Raw genomic sequence first — 6204 nt, 5'->3', positions numbered from 1 at the left:
AGAGAATACGATTAAGGCAGCTGTGGTGAGTTGCTTTAAGATATTACTTCTTGTTAAATCATACAACGTTCATCATCCGTAGATGCTCCTTCTGGAGCAAGGTGCAGTGCCATAGAGGTTTGTGCCAGTTTGCTTTGGCTGCTGCCATCCTATCCTGTTTCTTTGCTGCATGTTTTCTCCCCTGTCCCTTGTGACAGCACTGGTGTTTGTGACTAGGGTAAGCTGGTTCAGAGATCTGATCTAACTCAAAACTAACTGGTTTCCTCCCTCGAGTGATGGATTTCCTGCTGATGGTGTCAGTGATTGGGTTAACTGTGTTCTGTGTTAGTGGAGAAGAGGAGGAGGAGAAAAGCAGAGTGAGATGCAGCAACTTGAATTTCTCCCATTTGCTATTGAAAGCAGCGTCTCCTCTGTCCACTCTTCTCTGGGTTTATTCATATGGAAATGATCAGATTGCTTCAGATTCTGAAAATGTAACAGGTCTAAATGACATACCAAAACCTTTTCAGCCTCTGAAAGTGGGATTAACATATCTTTATAGAAATGGCTATTCCACACACCCAATGCAGTTCTGACTAATTTTACAAGTGAGTCATATCGTTAAAGTAAATACATTTTGACTGTTATGTGGCACCACAGTGTCCTCTTGTGGACTTTCAATGTCTAAGCTGTGACATGTTTTCTAGGAGAACAGCAGCAATGTTTTCAGTTGGAGCTCCTGTATAAGTGTGATGTCCAAGTGTGGTAAGCAGGAGCTCCTACTTAAGTGTGATGTGACCTTTCCTTGCCTTACGTTTCTCCTGGAAATGGTTTATGGAGGACCACACATCACATCTCCCATCAGCACTTACTACTCTGTCCCCTGTTCTTTCCACCTGGATGTACACGTTGTGGTTCTCTCCAAAACACCTCTTCCAGCCACTGCTTATCTTTGTCATGGATAAAACACCTTGCAGGTGCAAGTCAAGTCTGGTTTTGTAATGACCATTGTGGTGTGCAGTCACTATCTCATGCTGCGCTGTAAAAGCCAAGCTGCTTGTTTTTTATGGTGTCACCTGTAATTAAAAGCATTTGAGGCAAGCTTGACCTTGCTTGCCTGCCCTGTGGCTTTATATAGGGCTTTTCAGCAGTTTACCTAAGTACCTTTCCAGAGCACCTGGAGTTTCTCATACAACCTTTTCCTTTGAGTTGAACAGCACAGTTGTTCTCAGCTGGAAGTTTATACCTACTTAAAGTAGTTCACAAATACCTAGTGGCTTGCTGATTAAGAGCTGAACTGCCTCTTTGCTTAAATGATTTGTAGGTAGTAAACAAACAATTTAAAAAGCAGTTCCTGATCATGAGATCATTGTTTTGCTTATCTTTAGAGTGCTGATTGCACTGATGTTGTTATTGTACACTGGAGTACTGAGGAGTCAGGCCTTTTCTCATCTATGCTGATGAGAATCCTTGATTCTGCTAAGCTGGTCTTGATGTTTATTTGCAGTGAAATTACCAGACTTTTTCTTGGAAGTATAGTTTTTCTCTGTTGGGGAGCGGGGTGGGATGTGTGGTGTGCAAAGAAGAGAGAAAAAAAGAAAGCATATTACTTTCTTTGCTCTGGTTTTTTTTTTCACTGACCAGTCTTGTACCCATGTGAAGCTGCAATCCCAAATTCCATTTAGCTTTGTAGAAAGCAGGTAATTTTCATCCCCGTTATTTAATGAGACAGAGCAATATTGTCTCAGATAAATGCTGGAGTAATGTAGATCATCTAGTTTCGTTACAGCCTCCTATTTGTATCGGATAACTTTCAAGCTTGTGACGGCCACTTGCACCGTTCAGAAGTAACAATCAGTATTTATAGTAAAAAAAAAAAAATCTGTCACCCAGGTTGAAATTTCTCTTACCAACCACATGCTAGAGAACAGAGTTGAGATGGGAAAATAACTTCTTATCTTTACTGTCTTGTAGAAAGCCCACACTTAAAGAACCATTGTCTTTAGACAAAAGAAATATTTTTGCTTCAATAAACTTGAATGGTTTCCTAGGGCTAAATTATCTCCTAAGGCATTTGGATATAGTTTCCATTCCAGAGAAGGGAGTTGCTGGTATATATGTATGAGCTTGAATTCATTTATTTTTTTTCCCTTATGGGGTACAATTTCAGGGCCATTGATTTAATGATACTAAAATATTTTGTGGTGGCATAGATGCATTTTTTTGTTGCCTAAAGACAGATAGCCTCTTGCCAGATCTGTTTTCAAAAGCAAGATGAGAAGGAAGTGCCCAGTTTAATTCTTCTTCCTGAATAAGCCTGGCTCCAGAAACATTGACTATTGAGACTTATTATATTCTCTGTCTCTTTTTTTCTAGGACAGCTCACTTAGACCAGATGCCTTCACTTAAAAGGTTTACAAAGCAGAATACAGGAAAGAATGAGATAGAAGACTAAGCGTAAACTAACTTAGCTAATGATGAGTTATCATCTTGCACTTTTTCTGTATAAAATTATTTGCCCCCTATCACTTAATACTTAATTTTCCCGTTTTCTTTGTGGACTTTAGCTTATTAGGTCACCCTTATTATGAACACTAATGAAACAGAATTTGACCAAAGCTAGTTTCACAGAAAATGCTACTTTTTGGCCAATTGTTCCACTTTCCTCTGGGGAAAAAATATTGCTGGAGGTAAGACAGTGGTGCACCAGGGTTTTTTCAGTCTGCCAGAACTAGTGCTTCTAAAATTAACAGAAATGCTTTCTAGATTATCAAAATAGGCCTTACTTGTCCAAGAAATTGTTGGTAGAACTTTACAGACCTCAGAGGGATCATATTTACAAATGTGTCTATTTTAGGGTTCCTGGAAAAAAAAACAACCGCATCACCTGACCCTATGTCTTCAGGATACCATGAGTTTTGAATAGAGAAAAATCTGGATTTTATTAATTTCCTCCAAAACTGTAGAGGCTGTTATTGAGATGCACGTGACCGCATGAAGATCATTGTTGTTCTCCTTAACAGAGCAAAGAGATGAAAGTAAAATGAAGGTTATCTGAAAGCATGAGAGTCTTAGAAATCTTTCCACCTGTCTGATCAGTACTAAGAGGTGCAATTGCTTTGGCTTTCCCCAGAGGTGCTCTACCACCAAGTTTGTGTTAACTGAACTGAGAGCCCTGTACACCCCTGGCAGCAGTCACTCCCCAGCGTGGATTCTTGTTTATTTCAAACCCCAACTAATTAAAAGTAGACTTATTACTCAGTTCTTGTGAACAAAGCATTCTCCCTCTATTTTATTTCTCTTCTGCTCATTACGCATTTTTCCTTATCCTGCTGACCTGGGGGTTGCTTTGTCAAAAAAGGCAGGACAAATGATGAAAGCTAGGGATAAGGTTCTTCTGAGTGCAGGACATGTCTAAATAGTCCTATTCGTCTCCTCTGCTCTAAGGTTTGCATCCTTCTATTGGCTCCTTTGCAATCCAAAGACAGAACTTACATCACTATCAAATTCAGTTATCACTGTATACGGATTTCTTGATGATGGAGTATTTTAGTCAAAAATCTGCAGAACCAGTTTGAGTTGATATTCGATATGAAAACTACAAACTGTTCTCTAGAGCTTTTTTCCTGATGACGGTGTAGTGCATTAAAAAGAGACCCTTTAACTTTCAAGTCTAGCTTTCAAACGCTGACAATAAATAGCATTAGCAACTATTAATTCATGTTTAAATCTATAGGAAGGCTACTGTATATGAAATGAAGGCCAAGACACCTAGTGCTGGCGCCAGCTTTTTCAAAGGTGGAGGCAATATTGAGTGTTGCTCCCTTGGGGACATGAGGCTGTGAGGGAGGTGCAACCCGGGCTCTATGGATGGTGCCACCACTGAGGCATCTGACCCGGCTGTGGGAGGGGGTGGCACAGCCCCCTGTCTCCGTTAGTGGGACAGAACAAAGGGGTAACCCTGGCTCCCAGGCCCCTGTCTGAGCAGTGGGGCCACAGTTCATCTGCCCTGGCAGTCTGCTGCCTTAGCAACTGTCTGCTTTGCATATAGAGCTAGAAATACCCTCGGCTCCAGACAGCATTCAAATGTCCCTAGCACAGTATTTCACCCTGCGTGCAGCAGTATTTCCTGTTTCCTTTGGGCTTGCTCCATTTACCATGTTATTTCTGAGGGTTTTATGAGCCAGAGAAGCATGAGAGAACCCACCCCGCTGCCACCACAAGCACAGGAAGCGGGGGCAGCTGCCGCAGCTGAAGTTAATGATAGTTTGCTTAAAAATAAAGCTGCTCTCGCGGTGACAGCTTGCCTTTATCCCTTTGCTGTTCAGCACAAGACCTTCTGCTGGGAGACCTGAGAATTTCCAACGGGCACGCTCTGCTCCTTCAGGGTTATATTGGTGCAGTAAAGGTTCCCAGAAGAACAATGGAGCAGGTCAAAAGAGAAACTGGGTAAATAAGGAGGACCATTCAAAGACAGATTTATTGTGTAAGCTGGATTGTTTGCATGCCTTGCTAGGGACTGTATCCTTGAAGAGGAGCTAGAAGACTGATAAAAAAGGAACATCCTACCCCAGAAGGCACTGAAAGCTGGATAATAGCCAAAGAAGCATAAAGTCACAAAAACCCCTGTAGAAACTAGGGGAAAGGTAACGGCGCCTGTGGGAGACCATGACCACTGATTCAAGACCAAACCGACTTGCCCTCAACCTGCAGGGAGCATGTGTGCTAATTTACATAGCAAGCGAGGCTAATTTAAATATGTTTAAGCAGTAGCAGGTGATATGCTAAGTATAACAAATAAGCCTAATTTGGGGTAAGTTCGTGCTAGTCATATAAAAAGATAAATATGTTGTAAGGCCTTCACTCAGTGTGCTTTCTTTGTGGAATTACCACCCAACACCCATCGTTTGGCAGACGAGAATTAAACAAACACCTCTGCTGTGTCTGCTTTGATTGGTGTTTCACGCACTGGGTAAATGAGCCCAATTTGGGGACGACGGTTTTGGTGACCCAGATGGAACAGACTTGCCTGGTTCATCTTGCCACGTCCAACAAGGGGGAAGAAAATCGAACGATTCCTGCACATGGAGACTTGATTAAGGCGAGGACTTCATCGGCTCCTCACCTGCACTAGGCTGGTAGGCAACACAATGGTGCAACGCTACAGGAAAAGAGGTATTCTGTACATGCAGGCGGAATGAAAGGATGAGGTGACACTTGAGAAACAAGTTATGCTGTGTCTGTTTGGTTTGATTTAGGCTTTACTGAATTGATGTCCAGGAAGATATGCAGGGGGATCGTAGTTGTTTCTACATGTTGTTCTGGTAATGAAGGGAGGTGCCTCTCCTTTTATTTTGTTTATTGGATTTGTGTATGAAACACTACGTTAGAAAATTCTTTTTCCGTACCAAAATTGGCAATGCTAATTCCTAGGAGATGCATGACTGTTCTCCCTTAGGATCCTGAAACACTGGAGTAAGTTTGAATGGGGCCCCCTAACCAAAAATAAACTAAAGCGTTATTGTAACCAGTGGTGGCCACAACATGACCTAGATGATGGTGAGAAATGACCAGAAAAAGAATCACTGTGCTATAATACTATTCTACAGTTGATGTTGTGTAGAAGGATGGATAAATGGGGAGTGAGAATTCCTTGAGTCTGGGAAGGATCAGAGGCAAGAATGGGGGAATACTCAACCCACACCATGATGTGTAGTGATACAACAAAGAATATACACCCAAGATGCAATTGCACCTGAATCTTTAATTGTTCAGAGAGCTGGCCCTGAGCTCTGAAATATGGGTGTAAATGCACAGGTTGAGTGTGTTTTTTTAAGGATACCTGGATAAATCAAACCATCAGCTGTGATGGAGATGCTCTCCAACCTATGGGTTGCACGGTTTGGGTAGGGGGAGATAGAATTTGGACTACCCGATTACCTTTAAAGGGAACGGGTCATGTTTACCCATTAGGGTTGTTGACCTTTGTGGAGAAAGGGATCACTGAATTCTCAGCTGTGGGGAAGACTGAAGCGAGATCACACAGACCCATGGAGACATCCTTCCACCGGAACAAAGGTAGGATGCATTTTGGAAGCAATTTTTCAGATAAATAGAGATATCAGCCACTGCAACAAAAACAGAACTATAAGATTCGAACCTCCAGTTAGATTTAATGGTGTTATATGAACATGGGGCTCTGTGGATACCCAAGATTGTTGTGTT

This window comes from Phaenicophaeus curvirostris, chromosome 14 (genome assembly GCF_032191515.1).
Source record: "Phaenicophaeus curvirostris isolate KB17595 chromosome 14, BPBGC_Pcur_1.0, whole genome shotgun sequence".
NCBI classification, from domain to species: Eukaryota; Metazoa; Chordata; class Aves; order Cuculiformes; family Cuculidae; genus Phaenicophaeus; species Phaenicophaeus curvirostris.
This window is presented reverse-complemented; position numbering follows the sequence as displayed.